Source organism: Castor canadensis, chromosome 4, assembly GCF_047511655.1.
Source record: "Castor canadensis chromosome 4, mCasCan1.hap1v2, whole genome shotgun sequence".
In the NCBI taxonomy this organism is placed as follows: Eukaryota; Metazoa; Chordata; class Mammalia; order Rodentia; family Castoridae; genus Castor; species Castor canadensis.
In genome coordinates this window covers 61602050-61624024 of record NC_133389.1, presented here as the reverse complement: position 1 = coordinate 61624024, position 21975 = coordinate 61602050, and the positions used below count along the sequence as shown (strand labels likewise).

The following is a 21975-nucleotide window of genomic DNA, read 5'->3' as shown; positions in this document are numbered from 1 at the left end:
AGGCAACAAGTAAGGTATACAGGATATTAGGCACCTGCCTAATACTCTACACAGGCTGAGTATCCCTTATTCAAAATGCCTAGGACCAGAAGTGCTTTGATTAGGAGAATATTTTAAAATATTGAAATATTTGTATGAGGTATCCTGAGGATGGGACCCAAGTTTAAACATGAACTTCATTTATATTTTGAAAACACCTTATATATGCATAGCCATAAGGGAATTTTATGCCATATTCTTAGTCGCATGTTTTCTGACTAAAACTCATCATATGAGTTCAGGTGTGGAGTTTTCCATAAAAAAAATCTTGGATTTTATCATATGTTCTCCCTCATATGCAGACATTAGATCAAGGGCAAACACAACAAGGTGATTGGACATTGATCACAAGATAAAAGCGAGAGCACACAAGGGAGATATGAGGATAGGTAAGACACCTAAAAAACTAGATAGCATTTGTTGCCCTCAACGCAGAGAAACTAAAGCAGATACCTTAAAAGCAACTGAGGCCAATAGGAGAAGGGGACCAGGAACTAGAGAAAAGGTTAGATCAAGAAGAATTAACCTAGAAGGTAACACACATGCACAGGAAATCAATGTGAGTCAACTCCCTGTATAGCTATCCTTATATCAACTACCAAAAACCCTTGTTCCTTCCTATTATTGCTTAAACTCTCTCTTCAACAAAATTAGAGATAAGGGAAAAATAGTTTCTGCTGGGTATCGAGGGGGTGGTGGGGAGAGGGAGGGGGCGGGGTGAGTGGTAAGGGAGGGGGTGGGGGGAGTGGGGAGAAATGACCCAAACAATGCATGCACAAATGAATAAAAATAAAATCTTGGATTTTAGAGCATTTTGGATTTCAGATTAGGAATGCTCAACCTGTACTTTAATAAAATTTAGCTATGTTAATTTACAAAAAAGTTTACCTTTTCTGTTTTCTGTATTTGCTACCCATTTCCCCTAAGAGGCATAAAAATAATCTTTGCTAAAGGAGTCATTTCATTAAAATAGAACTTTAAAAATCCCTGTCTTAATGATATATATCGAAAGCTATTGGATAACAGGGGGTAGAGGAAAAGGATAAGGAAGCGTATTAGAGGGGCTTGAATTGAGCAAAGTAAAGTATTATTAACAGCTGGGATACATCAGAAACACCTTTGAACACTGACTTTGGAATTCAAAATGAAAGACGAGACTGTAAAATAGGTACAGCGTACGGGGTTATTTGTGGGAGAGGGGAGGGTGAATGGAGATGAAAGTGAGGGAATATGGTTGATGGACTTCATATACATATATGAAATAGTACAATGGAATCTCTTGCAATTGCTTTAAGTGGGGCAGGAGGGGGTGCCAGGGCTAGTAAGTTTATTTGGAATTTTCACAATGAATCCCCCCTGTACAATGAATATATGCTAAAAAAATGGAAAAAAATCTATCTGCAGTACAAGAAAAATAATGACATTACTTTATTAACACTTTCAGCACTGAGCACCAGAATCTGAGCAGAGACCTGAACACTTTGAAGCAGACCCAAGTTTAGCAAAGAAAAATGTGGGAACACAGAGAGGAAACTGCTTCTCTCATAATGGGTCCGACTGCTCAAGACAACCTCCAATCAGTTAGATGCACCTATAGCTACCTCAATGCATGCTGGGAAGGAGGTGGAGAATAGCAAATACCTTGCACAAAACATCTTGCAGCCAAAGGAAACAAAGTTCTGTCCTCCGGAAAGCAATCTTGTTTCATGCACAGGTTCCCTCCCTCTTCTCTGAGAACATCTTAAGCATTGTAGCATCTTACCAACATAGTCCACCAACTTGTGCCTCATGAACATGGATTCTAACTTCACCTTCATGCATAGGCAACAAAAATAAGGATGCCTAAGTTTTAAGGAAAAGGGACAGAAACCAATCAAGTAGCTCTGAACCTGGGCCTATCAAATGCCGTCTGACCCATACAAAGGGAGCAGGTGAGTGAAGAATGCTGATCTACCAAGGGCATCTCATTTTATCCCTGGAGGGGTCACAGCCTCTATTATAGCTCCAGTCTACACAAATCAGCTCTGGAGTGGCCTCAGCTCCATCAGCCAGCATGCCAGTTCTCCTTTGGCTATGTTTGACTCACTCTTAAGTCAAACTACTGAATATTTTTAGAAAATTAATGAGGGTTGGGGATATAGCTCAGTGGTAGAGCACTCACCTAGAGTGTACCATGTCCTGGCTTATAACACCAGCACTGAAAAAAAAAATCAACTGCATATTTTTAATTCTAGACTCTCTTCACATAAATCTGTAGTTTATTTTTAATCCTTGACTGTTCCTTGCAGATTGTATTCTTTTAGTTTTTCTGATCTGTGACTGATTACTTTGATGTTATCTGTGTCTACTGACTACATCTCATGTCAGTAGATTTTCCAATGTACTTGTAGCATTTGTGAGCTCATAATTATTCTGAAAAACTTCATATCCCTGAAGACCCCAATGAGTCCTGCCTGGTTTGTGGAGATGTCCCTATAAGCGTCACTAATTTGAAGAGGAAATTTTACATTCTTTTCTGAGATTGAGTATTCTTCACAATGAAAATCTGACCCATCGAAGTTGAAAGGAAAAGTGAGGGGCCCAATTCCCAATGAGGGTGCAAAGAAGGATTTCTCCAGGGGGTCTGCCCTGTCCAGGCCCCCAACCAATCCCAGCCTGCATGAGGCCCCAGGCCTGCAGCCTCAGCTCAGAATCCACAGCCTGCCACACATTCTTCTCAAGTTATTCCCCTTCCTGTTTAAGGTTGTGGCCTCCTCCTTCCTTTCTGACACTTGAAGACTTCCCTTTCTTGGGACTGAGATGGAGTTGACAGTTAAAAAATACTTGTAATATTTAAAATGTCTAACTTCCTAGACTTTCCTTGATTGAGGAGTAGAGGGGCCACCCATTTTAACTGATTTGCCATTTCAAGAAAAGACAGCCTCTCTCTCTCTCTCAAACTCCAAATCTTCCAAACTCCAAATCTTCTTTTATCATCTTGGTAACAAACATGTACCTTCCCTCGAGAGTGGTACTCAGTTCTCTATATCTTTCATGCAGGAATGTACAATCCATATCCCATGCTTTCTGCCCTCTAAGGACTTATAGTCCAGACTGAACGATAAGACAGTTGCACATGGAAGAAATAAGTTATCAGGTAAAGAATGCAATTGCCAAGGGTGGCAGAGTTCAGACAAAGTGCTTCTCAACTTGCTGCCTAAGAAAGGAATAGGATATAAACCCCAGTTCTCAAAACTCTTTGGGACTTGAAAGTATCTTGGAACGTCTTTATCTCAATCTTGCCAAGACTGAAGTGAGTTTACAGACTGCACAGCAGGTTACTGGAGAGTTTCAGAAATCAATTGTATAAGGAACTGAATAGCTAGGGAGCAATCATTCTGGAAAGGCATGGGTAGAAAACTACAGGGAGGAATGATGAGCTACAGTGGTGGTGTGAACAGCAGAAAAATCAGAGACCGGAAGGTCAATTTTAGAGATGGTAAGTTCACAAAACCGTGTCATCAGCAGGTAAATGTCAAAAAAGAAAAAAATGCTGGAAATACAGAAGCAGAGGAAGGGTTCAGGTTTGGAGCTGTGCTACTTTACTGAGAGTCACTCACAGAGAAATGGCAGAGGCTGAAGAAGGGGGCAGGGCCTCAGAGCAGAGGATGAGTGAGAGTGGTTTCAAGAGTTTCTGTCACTTTAACAGAAATAAAGCCAAGAAAAGAAATGAACACAGTCTAATATAGTTTAATTTTTTCAGTCTGGATTCTCATGCCCTTATAAAAGAAGAGATGCTCCATTGACAAATACTCAGGCACAAATGAGTAAAGTGCTGGGGGCAGAGTATAAGGAACACAGAATTATCCTAACTCACATCTGTATTTAAATGAAGGTGATGTGACTGAAAAGGATTTACTGGAAGTGAGATTAAATCTTCTGATAGAGACAGTCAGTTGCTCAAGGGAAGAAAGTGATCTGAAACAAAAGCGTGGTCTTATTTCATCATTATAGGAAGTTTAATTAAATATTTCCATTTTCATACCCATTACCACAAGCCTTTGTGCTGATTTTAAATGACAATTTGGCAGCTCACAGACCTGTACATCTTAAGATTTCAAATCCAGACCCAACTATAGAAAACAATTACCATCAGTATCATGATAGATTTCAGATCGTATCTTTCCATACTAATGATAACATTATGACAAAGGCACTTAGACAATGCCTCCATTTGAACGGTTTTAATTGAAATTGGGTAACAAAGCTCAGAGCTCAACTCTCAAAACATAGTGTTACTATCAAAATCTACTTCTCAGGATTGCCTAACTAGCACAGTAGTCAACTATTCTCTGAGTTGCTCAATGCATATACCACATCTCCCTGGACACAGTGATTGGTTCAGGAATAAGCACAAGATAACTAATACTTAACCTATGTGCCCCAGATGACCCATGCCAGAGTGTCTAATCCAGTATAGAAGCAGTCTGAGCTGCTAGATTTCAGACTCCATAGGGAAAGACTGACAATGGCATTATTTGAACCCCTGGGCCCAGCTATGTTTGAGAGCTTACCCTTGGAATTTTTACTTACATAAACCAACAAATCCCCCTATGTGAGTTTGGGTCTACCTGCAACAGGTATTCACCAGACCAAAGAACCCTGATGAAAATGTTGATCAATATTTTGAATGGCTTGTCATAATCCAATTCTTTTTTTCATAATCAAATTCTTTACAGAAATATATTTTTGGTGTTCTGCCAATGTAGAGCTTATTCATTTTTTCTTACTATCTCATATTTCAGATTAATCTCTGATAATTCTCAGTTAATTAGTTTCAATTTATAGTCAGTGAAGTAGGAATGTATTATCAGTTAAGAGCCTCCAAGTGCAGGTAGAGGAAGTTTTCAATAACTCAAATCTAATTATCTCACTCTTAATGGTCTCTCACATTCCTCAGGATAAAATTCAACCACATTTTCATGGCTTCTTTCTTCAGCCTATTCTCCAGTCATTTTCTTCCCAGTGAGCTAACTTTCTAGCCATGTTGAATTTCTTTCAGCTCTTCAAATATGCTATGCTCTTTTTTCTCCTATGGGATACAGAATAATGTCACCCCATAATCATGACTGTGTTGTAATCTCCAAAGACATGACTATATATTTAAGTTACATGGAAAAGGAGAACTAGGTTGCAGATGGAACTGGAGTAGCTCTTCAGCTGACTTGGAGGTGGGCACATAACCCAGGTGGGATCACAAGAGTCTGTGCAAGTAGAAGAGAAGGGAAGGCAGACAGACTTGAGAGTACCAGGCTGCTGGCTTTGAAAACTAAACACAGAACCAAGATAAGTAGGCAGCCTCCAGAGGCTGGGAAAAACAAGAAAACTGATTTTCCTCAAGAAACTTCACAAAGGAACATAGCCCTTCCAACATCTTGATTTTAGTCCCCATCAAACTATCTAGGGACTTCTGACCTCCAGAAATTGTAATATAAGAAGCTTGCTTCTTATTTTAAGCAAAGCTGTGTATAGTAATTTGTAACAGCAGCCATAAGAAATTAATAGATTTGTGTGAAACAGTCTTCCTCCCTCCATCTTCCCATCATAAATCCTTATGACCTCTCAGATGAGGTGTCACTTACTCTCTGAAGCATTGGATGCCATCCAATGGTAGGTTCCTTCTTTCTTTGCTCAGAATTGGTCTTCCATAATCCCAACTAACATTTTGTGAATAGAGTCACATCTATACTTGTCTATATACTCAATCAGTTATAACTTCCTTGAGGGTTTGTTTACTGTTAAATATGCGTTACCCAGCAGAGTGCCTCATATGCAAGAATTTTTCCATAATTATTTCTTGAGTGGATGAATGATGTAGCAAGGAGTGAATTGATTAATCAATAAAAAGATGTTGTCCTTTCTGAAGAACTCAAATGGATTGTCTGATTGCAGGCAAAATCCAGTTCACTAAGAGGTCTGTTTCAAAAGTTATGTCAAATGGTGTAAGTCTTGTAAAGTATAAATATTCTTGTACAAATAATACACATTCATAACAACAGTAGGGGCTGCTCTATAGAAGGGTCAGAAAATTAAAAAATACATTTCCCTTAAATGCTGATGCCAAAGAACACATGGTGCCCTGTGTCATAAAGGCTCCCCTATGTCCCTATCATCTCTGTGCTACTCCTCTATGGTCAACACCACTTCCAACTCATTGTAGTTTCAACAATCTTACCTAGGTCATCACTACTTGTCCCTATACTTCTAACTTCAAAAGCTATGAAATCTTTTATTGGGTTTAATAAAACAACCCTCTCATTCAGTGTCCTCTTGGAAAGAGACAATGTCAATATGAAGCAGCAAGATCCAAAGCAAGCGGATTCAGAATGGAAAATGGATAGCCTGATAGACTGCCCAATGTGAGCATCATAAGGAAATGAACCAGCAAATGAAACCTAAGAGCTGCCTCAAACTGGAAAGGGTGGGAAAAAGCCTTGGAGAACAAAGTTGAAGAGAAAGAAAAAGCTTCTACCTCAGGCTGCCATTCCTAAGAGAAGGAAGTACAGGGTATTTCTAAATGTGCTTTATCCACTGCACTCTCCATCACCCTATAAAGGTTCCCACTACAATGGAAAATTCTACCAGGCAGCACTATAACAGATTTGGTATATGGTCTTATGTTCATCTGGCTATTGAATGTAACTGCTATCAAATGACACAGAGAGAGTTTCTGTTTTCACTGTTCATACTAACAGGAACATTCATACTAAGTAACAGGAACAGTTAATTTAAGGGCTTAGAGTAGACCTATATCTATGAAATACTCATAAACAAATACCCCACAATGCTCAACAGAATGAGGGCAGATGGCAACAGCTCACATTCACAAATGCTGTCATGGCCCGCACCCCAATCACAGGTGAGGACTGCAATCAAGGAGTCTCAGTAAATAAACAGCACTTATTTAAAGAATGATTAATCATTTTCCATTGAAATTTTTCCTTTCAAGATCAGGAATAATACAAGGAGGCTGTCTATGTAGAAAATCCCAAAAGAACCTACAAAAGACTTTTAGAATTCATAAGTGAATTTAACAAGATAAAATGTAGCAGTAACAGTTCAAAGTGATTTTTCTAAAGATAACATTTACAATTGCATTAAAAATATCACACATTAAGACTAAATCTAACCAAAGTTGTTCAAGGATTCTTACAATGTGTATACGAACATACACAAACATATACAGTACATATACATATCTACTTATAAATGAGTGAATAAACATGTATGCATATCTAACAGGAGTGATTATATAATGTGTACACTAGATATATATATATATATCTTATATCTGACATATAGAGAATAAATATATATATTCTCATTTCACTGAGCAGGAATAAAGAAGATCAAAATTAATGAAGACATGCTCACTGATTAAAAAGCATGATTATTTAAGATACTAAATTTTTCACAATCTATCCTCCATATATTACAATCAGAATCAAAATCTTAGTTGGCAAGCTGGCTTTAAGATATTCAGTAGATCCTTTGGTCTCCACAGTGTCTGGTTCCAAGGAGACCACTGTACACGTGCTCAGGACTCAAAGCGTTCAGGGCTGTACTGCGGATGCTTGATGCATTTTTCCCATGACGCCACCCAACTTCCACTAAAGACATACTACCATTCAACAAATCTAAAATGTTTATTTTATCATACCAATCAAGCACAGTAACTCTTGCCTTGCTTTTGGGGGCACCATTTGCTTTTTGGGAGCTCCATTTTCACAAAATGAAGGGCAGGGAAACAGCAGATCACAGAATGATTTTTAAAACAACTGATAATAACACAGGACTGAGAGCTTCTCTGTATCAACTGTAGAATGTGCACATGGAAATTTAAAATTTTTGGATCTGAAATTTCTTTTGATTTATTTATTTTTCTCCTTTATTGTTGTTCTGGGTGGGGGTACACTGTGGCATTTACAAAAGTTCTTACAATGTATCAAATATATCATAATTGAATTCATCCCCTCCATTTCTCTCCATTAGCCTCACCTCTCCCCATTCCTGGAATAGTTTCAACAGCTATCATTTTTGTATTTAAATACATACATACACATTTTTTGCACTGTAAAAATTTTTTTGACAAAGCTTAGTCAAAACTGCATCTAATTAATACACAAATACGGCAAGATTACTATTTACAAAAATGCCAACAGCATTTGCTTTAGTGTGTGTTCCTCCAAAATTCATTTATTGTAACTTAACCCCTGAGATGATGGTATTAAGAAGTGGGATGCTTGGGAGGTGATTAGGCTACATGGGCTCTGCCAGAAGGGATACGAATAAGGACCTTATGAAAGAGGCTTGTGCCTTTTGCAGTTCTGCCTTCAGCCATGTGGGGGTGCAATAGGGTACCAGAGAGAGTGACCCCCACCAGATAAGGAAGCTACCAAAACCCCGATCTTGACTTGCCATCCTCCGCAACTGTAAAAAATACATCTTTATTACTTATAAATAATGAAGTCTTGGGGCTTTTTTTTTTTAAATATCAGTACAAGTGGACTAAGTGTCTAAGATATACCTAACAGGAGAAGGGACAGGTTGAACACATTCAATAGCATACTACTAAAGATACTACAGTCATCAAGATTGTGTATCAGTGCAGGGGTGGCCACACTGACCAATGGGGCAGAAAAGACAGCCAGATAACTAACTACATGTTTGTACATAGTTATGTGTTTATGCTAATTTATGGCAAAGGCAGCACTGCAGAACAAAGAAGGATGACTTTTAAAGTAATGATACTGGAAAAAGCAGATTTCCATGTAGGAAGGAAAGAAGGGAAGGAAGAATAGAGAAAAAGAGGAAGAAAGAAGAAAGGGAAAGGGAAATTTTGGCACTTATTTTGTACCATGCACAAAAATAAAATCAAAATAGATTAAACAACAAAATACAGAAAGAATATATAAAGATCCTACAGCATAATATGGAATAATATCTTCTAAATCCTGGTGTGCAGAAGTATTTCTTAAATAACATGCAAAAAGCATTAGCCACAGAATAAAAGATTAATAATTTGACAAAAGATTTTTATTCATTGAAAGACACCAGGAAGGGAGTGAAAAATAAATCATAGAATGGGAGAAGGTAGTTAACACACAACTAACAAAGGATTTATAAAGAGTTAGCATAATCCAGTAAGGAAATGGTTTCACAAAAGAGGAACCCCTCATGGTCATGAGCATGAAATTATGTTCAATTAAATTTTAAGAAAAATACAATTTTTATCAACAATGAGACTGTGCTGTATATCCATTGGCACAATAATTTGATAATTTAAATTAGCAATATCTAGCATCAGAAAGATGTGAGACAAGACTAGCTCATGTATTTTCACTGACAATGTGACAACATACAGTTAACACAGTTATCTCAGAAAAAGATTATCAGACAAAACATAAAGTAAAAGCTACACATTTTCTCTACTCTCACTTCCAGTCTTTGCATGAGTATTCTCAGAGATACATAAACAAGAAAGTTCACAGCAGCATTGCTCCACAGCAGTCTCAATTCAGAAAGAACCCAAATGTCCAGCTTGAGTACCCTAAACAAAATGAAGCATATACAGAAATATCTTTAAGCAACATAAATGAACCAGTTATAGCTACACGTAATTTAATCTTAAACAGTACTGACACAAAAAACTAGGCTACAAGCTAACAGAGAATGTGTAACTATTTGAAATTTAAATGCAGTTGTCAAGCTAAAATAAAAATACAAAGAGAAGAATTTCCAAGTAAAGAATTTATTGAAGCATAATATGAACTGTAATTCAGAAGATACAGATCAGAGTAACTTCTGCGTGTGTTTGGAGAAGTAAGGAATAGTAGGGGGAAACTGTTTTGAAAGAGCATTCATAGGCACTAGCAGTGTCTTACAAGACTGGAGAGTACTGACTGATGAGTGTCAGTAGTTGGTAGGTAAAACTAGTAAATTTGACTAGTCTTTTGTAGTGAACTGGGTTTGAGAGAGAGCCTCTTGACTTCATTTTAGTTGAGCATTACATAAATGACTCCATTTTGTATAATCAATTATCACACAGCAAAACAAAAATAGAATGCATAGGTACCAAAATTATTTTTTGAAAAATAACATTAAAAACCCCAAGAAAGATAAAAAACAATAAAGTTATTAATATAAAACTCAAGAGGTGGTCACCTCTAGGGAGAGGAAGGCAGTTGTGACTGGAAAAGATCATTGGAGCTTCTAAGATATGGGCAGTGTTCTGCTTCTGACCTGGCTGAAAGCTAAGCAAATACCAACCTCCTAACTATTTCACTGTACATTCATATTTTACCCATTTATGGTAAGTACTTATATTTAATAACTTAAATAATATTTTAAGAAAGTGGTAACTTCTACAGATCACATTAAAAAAAGATCCTTTACTAAGGCACTTTGAATATTACATAATTTTTCCTCAACATTCCTCAGAAATTCAAAGTAATTAAAATGTACATCAAATGACAAGGGTAATCAACATATACAGCCCATAGGTAGTATATGGTCAAGAAGCAACTGAAGTGCAGGTGCTTAAGAAAGTAAACCAGAGGTATAGAATGTGAAGACTTAAAAACAGGAATAATATCTGATCTTATTATTATTATCCCCATCCATACAGTAAAAAAGGACTCCTAGCAGAATACAACACACTATAAACTTAAATTAGCCCAAGGCAGGCATGGTTAATAATTTTTTAATATTAAGTTGTGTTACAGGATTTGAGAATGCCTATTACCTTAAAGACAAATAATACAAAACATTCTAGACTAAAATGGATGCTTGCATCATGAAAAAAATCTCTGAATACATGTTGCCTTCTCTGTCATACCAATAAAAGGTGCATTGTAGACTAGAGTTTTCTTTCAGTTCACCATCTTGCCAGTTTTATATACATTTTCTCTCTTTTTTTAAACACACACAGAAAACAGAACTCTGTACAGAATTAAATGGCTTTACAATAACCAGTCCCAACTCCCTTTCTTGCCTGGCTGGTGGAGTTGTCTACCAGTTTCTGAGAATTTCATTCACTGAACTAATGTACACATCCATTAAAAAACACTTTTTAAAATTTCGAACAGTGATTTTCCCACAACTGCATTCTTTTGAGGACAGACTGAGGGGGCTCAATATAAAGACACCTGCAGTATTTTCATTTCCTAAGTTGTTTGGACAATGGATTTTTTTGGCTAAGACAATTAAGAGATTAATGTACTTTACTTGGATTTTCAAAATACCACATAGTCTTATACTAATAATTTTAGTGTTAATTAAGACAATAAATCAATTTATTTCTCATTTAAGCAAATGTTCTCACAAATCATAAACTAAAGAATGTTCTTTAAAGAAATCATGAAATAATAAAGAACATAAAGAAAACTTAAAAAACAACTATCCACCTTAAACTGTCATCATAATATTTGCATTGCATCCTGCTATGTATTATGTGTGGTTCTGCAGGATATGGTCATACCATACACTTTTTAAATCTCTTACCTTAGCTAATATTATAAACAATTTTGTATTCCTTGTGGTCTTGGAAGTCAAATCCAGACCCCCATGAATTCTGGGCAAGTGAGCTATAAAGTGAGCTCCCTCCCTATAAATTGTTTTTAATACCAATCAATGTATACTCACAGGTCCCCTCTAATAGCTTTAGAATATCTAACACAAAGACATCCCTGTCAGAGTTCAACCATCTTCAGACTGATGGAAATTTATGTGTATTTTCATCTTATCTTTATTTCTCATTTATACATTTTAAGCCATCACAGAGGCAAAAAGAAAACAGGTTCAATTGTCTGAAGACTAATATAAATTTTATTTCAAAAGCAATATTTGCTAATCCACAAACAGAGAAAACTGGTGAATGATTAGTAGGGGCTGGAAGAGTGGGAAGTTATGGCTAATTGGGTATGAGTTTCCATTTGGGAGGATAAGAATTTTCTAAAACTAAATAGTATACAGCATTGTCAATGTATTTTATCACAATAAAACATTAATACTAGAACTTAAACCCAAGCAAAAACGTCAACAAATGCTCTATGGTTCACCCCACATTCCTCTAGTTTTATAAATAAAAAACAAAAACGGATACTTGGGATATTTGCTTTTAACTGCATTGTTAGATTAACTAGTTGGTGTTTTTGACTAAATTGTCAGAAACTGGCAAATACACAGCAGTATTGAATATCTTGAGTTGTGAAGAGGAATACAGCCTAAATATTTGTAATTGGAAGCCACAGATGCCTACTTGTGGCAAAAGAGCAATTAAGAATATTTACCAAATATTACTTCAGTTCATAAGTTCTTGCGAATATAAAACATCAAGAATGTTATAAGCAACCTGTTTAAAAATTAACTTTTTAAATGTGTATTATTTGGTTTGGGAAAAGTATCTTTTTATTTATCACAGTGAAATAATTGATAAATATGTTTTCATATCTTAACTCATTAACTATGCAATGCCTGGAAGAGGCTTGAGATGACTAATTTGTAACTGTGATAAAACACACAAATAAAATTTATCATTTTAGCCATTTTTAAGGGCTCAGTCTTAAGGGTTAACTACATTCACAATGCTCTGGAACAAGCTCCATGATTTAATTAAACTGCCAACCTAGGGGTCTTTTATTTCTCCCTTTATGCTAAGATAACACAGCACAAGGCCACTTACATTGGTAGGAGATGCCTCGCCCTAGCAAACTGTAACCAGTAGACAAGCAGGAGCGCCCTTTCCCGACTAACTCAAAAGCCCTCCACCACCACCACCCCGGCTTCAATGAAAATAGCACAAGACATCTGAAGTCAAAGACAGGTGCTCAAAACCAACTCCCAGGAGGCAATGCAGGATAGCTCAGGAGTTGCCCTCATGGTGGCAGCAGCTGCAACTAAAGCACTTGAGATTAGTTGCTGGCAAGACTGTGGCTAGAGAAATCACTGGGCTGTACAGAATACTGCAGGGTGACCCAAGCCTTCCCCAGGAAAAAGGCAGCTCCTTGGGGCTCAGAGTCCCATGGACTCCACTGCTCCTCAGATCACAATGCATTCTCCTTGATGATGAACTCCCAGATTCTAAGGCATGAGGAATGCGGGTTACACTCAATTAAGTTCTTTCAGAGGCACTAGACAATAGCCTAAAACCCACGTGCATCTAATTTACTGGGAAGACCCAGTGGATGATCTGTGTAATTAACACTTTTCAATTACAGAAGATCACTGCAATGGTAAACAAACTGTGGGACCAAAGACAGGCTACTATGAATGGAGGAACATCCTGAGTCTTAGGGAGAGATGAGCTTTGGATGTGGGAACATGAAATGCAACAGGTAGCCCCACTACTGCCAAAAATAATAAATAAAAATTACACATGTACTATATAGATGCATCCAAAGGAAAATGACAATGGGCCAACTCTCTCAGCTCAGTGTACCATGCAACAAGAGTCCAAATCCTCACCAGATGACTGAGTAAACTTGGCCTAAAATCATGTGAGTATCAATTTGAACCTTTCCATCTGACTGGAGACTGACAACTGCATCCAGAGCTGCTTGGACTACACTGAAATAAAAGTAACCACATCCATTTAACATCAGAAGAGGCAGTGAGCAGCCTTAGCCTCTACCCTCCTTCTGGAAACAGTCCAGTGTAGCAGGGATGCTCTCCTGGATAAGTAACACCATTACCACTGTCCCTTGCTAGGACCTGCTGGAGCAAGGGCTCTCACTCCACCCTGCCCGCCCCCCCAGACTAGACAGCTCAGGAAAAGGCAGGGTAAGATGTGTACCCACAACCTCTTCCCCACCCTTTCTGAGCCATGCCATACTGAGTACACACAGTAATTCAGGACTTTTTGTTTAATCTTAAAGGTCATGTTTTCCTCAGAAGTCAAAGTGAAGGGATTTGTAATCTGATGTAAAGGTCTGCTTGTGGCTTGAATGAAGACAAGGAGCGCCTGCCATACACAAGTACTCACTCATCTTGTCTCTGCATGTTCAGCATGTCACCCAGTCACCAGTTCACATGTTTAAAGGGTACTTCAGTCATTTATTACTGCTAATCTCATCTGTTGAACCTATTAGCTTCGTTACTACTGTATGTTTTTTGACCAAAATTGACAAAAATGAATCCAGGTTTCCAAAGTAGTTGATTAATACAAAAAGCAGTGACAAAACTAGCAACCAACTTCATAAATCAAAACAATACTGTGCTGATGAGTAAAACCTACATGCAGATCTGCAGTGTAAATTCATATGTGCTGGTGCAGGGAATCCTGAGGAGTGATAGTTTCATGAATTTTGCCAAAACAGAGGAAATGTAAATCAGAAGGCAGAGGATGAATATCTGTAAGTTGGTCTTGACTTTACCCACAATGCATTTGCCTCCAGGCTTCAGAAAGCTGACCATTGTTCAACTTTCAAAATGATGGCATCACAAAAAGTTTACAAAAATTTTCAAAGCGGCATCACGAATAATCTAATAGGGATTTTTTACAGGCATATTAATTTCCTCCATACACCTAATAAACATGGTCAGGAATGAAAGAAGATCCTTAAATTACAGAGGCACCAATCAAAACTGTTCTTCTTAAAGGGGAAAAAAGAAAGGTAGAAATCACACCAAATGGCTCTTAAAACCAGCTGCAAGGTTGATGATGCCTGGGGAAACACAAAAGAGTCTACTGGCAGAATTCCTACATTAAATGACACTGCTGGCTACCAATCGAACACCAAAACACAATAGCAATAGAAAGTCAAAGGCACTGGGTGGAGAACAATTACCATCCAGGATCCCTGCCAATAGATAAGCCACTAAGTACAGCCAGTGAAACATTCTCAGTACATCTGGGGTCACAAAAGAGGACTGCTCTACAATGGAGGTCTTTTGACAGAAGAGCATTTTTAAAATGCACTTGAGGCTTGCTTTGTAAGCCATGATATACACTGGGAAAAGTCCTCTGAAGTCAGTGCTATTGGAGCTCTTGCCAGAATTCCTTTGAGAGAGATCAGAGCTGCACCTGGCTGCCCTCCACAGCCTAGTCTATTCCCAGGGAACAGTTGGTGAGGTCAAAGAGTCCCATGCCAGTGCTATTCTCAGGTCCTGGCACATTAAAAAAATGAAGAAATGCCAAGATATAATTCTTAAATGGGTTATTTTAAATGCTTAACATTTTAAGCAGTGAAAAATTATAATACAACATTCACAATGTAATAAAATAAACAGAATATTAATTCATGTTCCACTGTAAGCAGTATGATCCAGTAGTGAGATATAGGTTTAGTCATTTGATAAATACATTCTACTATCAATCCTGTTCACATTTCTTTGTGCCCTAAAGTTTATCTCTTCTTGATAAAAATGTTGAAAGCTAAGTGTGAGTGAGATTCAGGCCCTGTGGTCCTCTTCCCCCAACATTTACCCCATAAGACCCTAGGGTAGAATTCACTATCATAAACTTCATAGCTTAATTCATTGTTGAATAAAACAGTGGCAATGGGGAAATGAGCAAATTTCAATCAAATTTACAAATAACCACATTTCTGGAAGCTCTGCATGAAGAAAGAGAATGACTTGGCTACAATGGAATTCCCTAGCCAGTCACAGAGGATGCTGGTGAATACCCTCTATGACACTGAGTGGCTCAATCAAGAGACATGTTTCAGCAACACAGTCCTATCTGAGACAAAAAAAAAAAAAGCCCACATAGGTGCTGAGATAATTCAATGGGGAAAATAAGGTGTATTAATCTATTAGGACTTTGTATATGTTTTGTGTTACATGTGTGTATATCTGTCTGTCTGTCACTTACAAGGGCTGGGGAGCTAGTTCAGTGGTAAAATTGTTGCTTAGCATATGTGATTCCCAGCAAGCTCTGAAAAAAATAACAGACTGGGTGGCTTAAAAATCAGACATTAATTTTCTCACAATTCTGAATACTGGATGTTTGTAATCAAGTTGCCTGGAGGGCTGGTATCTTCTGAAACTGCTCTCTCATATGGCCTCATATGGCCCTTACACTGTGTGCACACAACCCTGCTGCTCTTCTTGTAAGGACACTAGCCACATTATGGCCCACCATAAAATCTTCATTTTAATTACCGCTTTCAACCTCCTATTTCCAGGGCCACACAAGGTGGCTCATGCCTACAATCCCAGCTACTTGGGTCATAGACACAGGAGGATGAATTCTGAGGCTCACCCCTAGCAAAAAGCACGAGAATCTATCTGAAAAACAAACTAAAAGCAAAAGGAGTGGGGGCATGACTCAAGTGGTAGAATGACTGTCTAATAAGTTCTGAGATCAAACCACAGTACTTCCAAAAAAAGAAAAAAAATGTAGAATCCTATTTCGAGTATGTTTAACATTCTGGAAATTGGGACTTCAATATATGAATTTTGGAGGTAGGGAGAACACAGTTCTGTCCACAAGAGATAGGCTTTGCAACAAATGAGGCAGTTACTACTGGGTAGCTATATGCAAAACAAGTAAATAAATAAACTTGGACCCCTACCTCACACTATATGCCAATAAATTAGTATGGATCCTGGGCCTAAATGCAGGTCATTAAGAACGAAAGTAAATGTGAAACCTTTACGACAAAATGTTCCTGGTGATGAGCTAGTACATTCAAAGCAAGGACTACAAAGGAAGAAAATGAGTAATTAGAGTCTGCACTAGACATTATTCTCAGCTCTGTACCCATTTTCTCATTTAACTCTTATAACAACATCATGACCAAACACATGATATCTACATTTTATAGATGAAGAATTTGAGGCTCACAGAAGATAGTAACTTGAACAAGGTTGTACACCACCTATAGCTACTTTCTCACTAGGCATATTGGAGAGCCTAATTAGAAATATTAGCCTTATATGTCAATAAAAGCTTAAAACGATAAGTTTTCAAAAGCTGAATGACCAACTTGTGCTCTAAGAATGTATTTATTACTCCAGTTGAAATGCCCAAATTTCCAGTTTTCAGTGATGGGATATTTCTTAGTTTGGTCCTTGCATAGCCTGTAAGAAGAAATCTCAAAAGGGCAATTATGTACGTAACTTATTTCTGCATAGCAAAGGAAACAGTAACTAGACTGAAGAGGCAGCCCACAGAATGGGAGAAAATCTTTGCCAGTTAAATATCTGACAAGGGACTAATAACCAAAATACACAGAGAGCTCAAAAAACTAAACTCCCAAAAAATCAATGGCCCAATGAAGAAATGGGCAAATAAACTGAACAGAGCTTTTTCAAAGGAAGAAGTCCAAATGGTCAAAAACCACAGATAAAATGCTCAATATCCCTAAGCCATAAAGGAAATGTAACTCAAAACAAAGATTCCACCTCACTCCTGTTAAAATGGCTATCATCAAGAACACAAATAACAAATAATGTTGGCAAGGATGTGGGGAAAAAGGAACCTTCCCACCACTCTGTTGGTGTGAATATAAACTGAACTAAAAAAAGAACTTCCAGATGATCCAGCAATACCTCTCCTAGGAATATGCCCAAAGGAATATAAGTCAGGTTACAATAAAGGCATCTGCACACTCATGTTTACTGCAGCATTATTCACAATAGCTAAGTTATGGAAGCAGCCAAGATGCCCCATCACTGATGAATGGATTAAGAAAATGTGGTATTTATACACAATGGTATTTTATTCAGCCATCAAGAAGAATGAAACTTTGTTATTTGGAGGTAAATGGATGGAACTAGAGAATATCATCTTAAGTTGGCCAGGTTCAGAAAGCCAAAGCCACAAGTTATCTCTCATATATGGAATATAGTCCCAATAAAACTACAAGCAACATTATGAAAACCAGGTCACACTAAGGAGAGTTCAGGAACAGGAGGAGATTAAAAGAAGGAAGCTAAGAAGGCGAATATGGTTGATGTACTTCCTAGATAAGAATGAATACAGAATTTTTAAACCTGTTGAAATCATCACAAGAAGGGGCTGATGTATAAAGGAGAAAAAATGGAGGGATGAACAGTTCAGAATATAATTCATATATATATATGGAAATGTCATAATGAAATTCACTGTATAGCTGTCTTAAACAAACAAAAATGTTTCTCAAAAACCAAGGACAGGAGGGTAAAACAAGTCCTGTCTGGAGGCTGGTACTAGTGAGATGAGCATAGACATAAAGAAAGGGTGAAGGAGGATGAATATGGTGGAAATATTACATATGAAAATGGTAAAATGAGACCACTGAACCTATTCTAAGCATGGGGGAGGGGAGATGAAGGAGAATGATGGAGGGTGAATTTAATTAAGATATATTATAAGCACTTATACAAATGTCACCCTGGGTACAACAATAATATGATAATGAAATAAAAATGAATAAAAGAAAAGAAATAAAATTGATTTTGTGGTGTCATCTAGCTTTAAAAAAAATTGAAAACAAACAATCCAGTCAATAAAACTGAGCAGCTTAGATAAACAAGAACAAGCTAAACCCAGTTAAAAGGCAGAAAGAAACAATAAAAATCAGGACAAAAATGAATGAAATGGAGCCTAAAAATATACATACAAGGCTAGACAACCACCTCTGGGGGTTGTAACTTAGTTGAGGATGTGCTCCAAGATGGTGCTTCCCCCCCACATCCATCTGTGGGTGACACTGGGTTGCCTGCCAGTGTCCCTTCCCCTGATTACCAACAAGGTGTCACTTCAGAAGCATGGTGGGCTCAATTTTATCCATGAGGCCAAGGCACTACCACATACCAAGAGCCTAGATCAACTGAGAAAAGAAAAGGAGGGCCTGCAGGAGGTGGCTCAGGAACAGGAAGATCAACCCAACAGCTGCAGCTTCAAATGCACACCACAGAGACGCTGGTATCTGAGAAGTAAGACTTGCATGCAGCTCTGGCCCACATGGAGCAGGAAGCCAGGCAGAGCCTGAGAGACCGGGGCTCTTGCCAGCTGCCTCCATTCTGCCCAGCAGCATGTAAGAGAGCTGGAGCTAACTGTGTGTCCCGTGTCCACACAGGAGAGACAGGTGGACAGGTCCAATAATGAGCTGATGAAACAACAAACTGCCCTGAAATAGCAACTGTATGACATCCAAGAACACAACAAGGACCAGATCCAGCAGAAGTCCAAAGTGGAGGAGAGGCATGGGGTGGCACACATGGACAAAGAGGCCATGCAGCAGGAAACAGAAGAATTTCACAAGGTAGAGATTTTGGACAAGCAGCTGCTGCAGTTCTCCAGTGGGGCTGAGGCCCTCGACAGTAACTGGGCCATGAAGGACTGGGCCAAGCTTGAGACCCAAGTGGGGACACTGACCGAGCTCCTGCAAAAGCTGCAGCAAAGACCAGTACAAGACTCAGAAGACAGAGATCCCTGTGGGAGAAGATGGAGAAAATTTTGGAGGATGTGAACACCTTAAGGTCCAAGAAAGAGCACAGTGTGCACCAGGTGTCGAAGCTGGACAGCAAGCTGGCTGAACTCAGGAGCCAGCTAGTGGAACCACCAATACCACAGCCCCCAGCTGAGCCATTTGAGGCAGAAGACCTACAGGAGGAGATGGAAAACCTGGCAGAACATCTGCAGGCCCAAGTGCAGGAGAATGAGAGTCTTTGTCTGCTAAATCGGGAGCAGGAGGAGCAGCTACTCGGGCTGCAGAGGGCAGCAGTGGTCTGGAGCCAGCAGGCTGAAGACCGGAAAAAAAAAACCCTAGAAACTGTGGACAATGACTGAACCACAACCAGCAGTATGCTCCTGCAGAACCACCAGCTCAAGGAGCAGCTGGCCAAGCTGCAAGATGGATTCATCAAGCTTACAGGAGATGATGGAGGTCAAGAGCCAAGAGCTTGGGGTCTGTAGGAACAGCAAGACCAGTGCCTGGCCCACCTGCAGCAGTAAGTGGCTGTATATCAGCAACACCTGGCAGCTTACCAACAGCTGACCTCCGACAAGGAGGCACTGCACAGGCAGCTGCTGATGCAGACCCAGCTCCTGGAACAGCTGCAGCTCAAGGAGGTGCAAGGCTAGATGGCCCCGAAGATTGGCCATCAGGAGTTGAAGGAGACCCAAGAGTGGCCAGAAGCCATGAACCAGCAAAACCAGAAGCGGCAGGCCCAGATGAGTGAGCCACCTGGCTGTGCCTGATGGAGATGGAGTGGGCAAACTGAAAAATGATGAGAAGGCTCCTCGGCCCAATATCATCATCCCAGAGGATCTAAACACCATAGAAGACATGGTGACATTTCTTACAGTGCTACTCTCGCCTGAGCTGAGGAAGAGAAGGCCCAGCTGCAGGGGCAGCTGAGAAAGAAAAGGCACGCTGCCAGAACCTGGCTGTGTGGCAGGCCTGGCCCCCGGGAGCAGGGGCAACTGTGTGCGTGGGCAGAGTCACCAGGCCCTTCAGGTGCCCATGGAGAAGTTGTAGAGCCTCTCCTGGAGTTCATGCAGAAGAAGCTGGACTTCAGGAAGCAGGTGAAGGAGCTAGATCACTATGTCCAGCTGACCAGAGCCATGGATACCATGGCAGAGTCCACTGCCCCATGCTTGTTCCTTAAAAGGAAAGTCATCTTTATTGCTATTCTGGCTTTCAAATGTGAAACTGTTTTTTCCTTTTTTTCTCTTGTAACCCAGACACTGTTAGTTTAGGCACAGTTTCCCTTTAATTCCAATATTAAGGATCTATAAATTACACAATTCACACAAAATGATAAAAATGTTAACATGGACATAAAGATCACTATATTCCACAGAATACATCTTAGATGTACAAAAAAAAAATTCCCTACCCCACATATTCAAATTAATATGGATATATCATTAAAGTTTTGCTTTAGTGATTTTTGCTTTGTTTCTGCTGTGTTGTATGTCCATGTATGTAAAGGTAGATACGAGTATGTTAGGCCCAATCCTATGTACGTTATTTGTGTACACACCTAAAGAAAAAGGCAAATTCTCAGTAAACATTGCTTGTGATTTTATAAAATCATGTATTTGAGAAGAAGTGTCTTCTCTCTCCTAGCACATGTAAAATTGCTAGAATATGTAACACTCAGCCATAAAGAAGTAAATCAGCCCCAGTGCGGTGACTCATGCCTATAATCTTAGCTACTCAGGAGGCTGAAACCAGGAGCATCTCACATTTCAAAGCCAGTCCAGGAAAATAGTTCACAAGACCTATCTAGAAAATACCCAACACAAAAAAGGCCTTGGAGGACTGGATCAAGTGGTAGATCACATGCCTATCAAATGTGAAGCCCTGAGTTCAAACTCCAGTACCATAAAAAAACAAAACAAAGAATTAAAAGAAATGAGTCAGAAGTTTAAAATTTAGAAGTTACAAGATCCAATATTCTGCAAATACAGTTACAGACACAGAACTTGAGCATCCAAATTATTCCAAATACAGCTAGCCACACCTGCCAATGTCTCACAGGAGACTACATCCATCACCAACAACAAAAACAGGAATAGCTAATAGCAGGAAATTGACTTAACCAGGTAAAATGACTAATTTTTTTGTTAACAAGAGTAGATCACAGAGAGTTCAGATACTTTTTTAAACATTTCTCTAGAAATGTTTGTGACAATGTTTCAGAATGAGATTAACATCTGAATCAGAAGATTTAAGTAAAGCATATGGGCCTCACCTATGGAGGCGGGCCTCCTCCATCTATGGGAGGTCTGAATAGAAACGGAGTTGAGATAAATGAGAAACTGCTGTCTGACTGCCTGTTTCCAACTGAAACATCAGCATCCATTATTCACCCACTAACCACACTTGGGGTGCCAGCCTTGTGCTATCACATTAGCACGCTAGGCTCACGATGGTGAGCAAACTGGCTGCTGTGCATGCAGAGTTTCACTGGCTTGGAAGGAACAGCCTTGATGAATTCAGAACCACCAATGATGGT

At 38.9% G+C, this 21975-nt stretch overlaps 1 protein-coding gene across 14 annotated transcripts in view; it reads right to left on the bottom strand.

Moving 5' to 3' along the window:
- Ptprm (protein tyrosine phosphatase receptor type M) overlaps positions 1-21975 on the bottom strand; it is a 747535-nt gene that overhangs the window by 540944 nt on the left and 184616 nt on the right. The gene's annotated exons all lie outside the window — the stretch shown is intronic.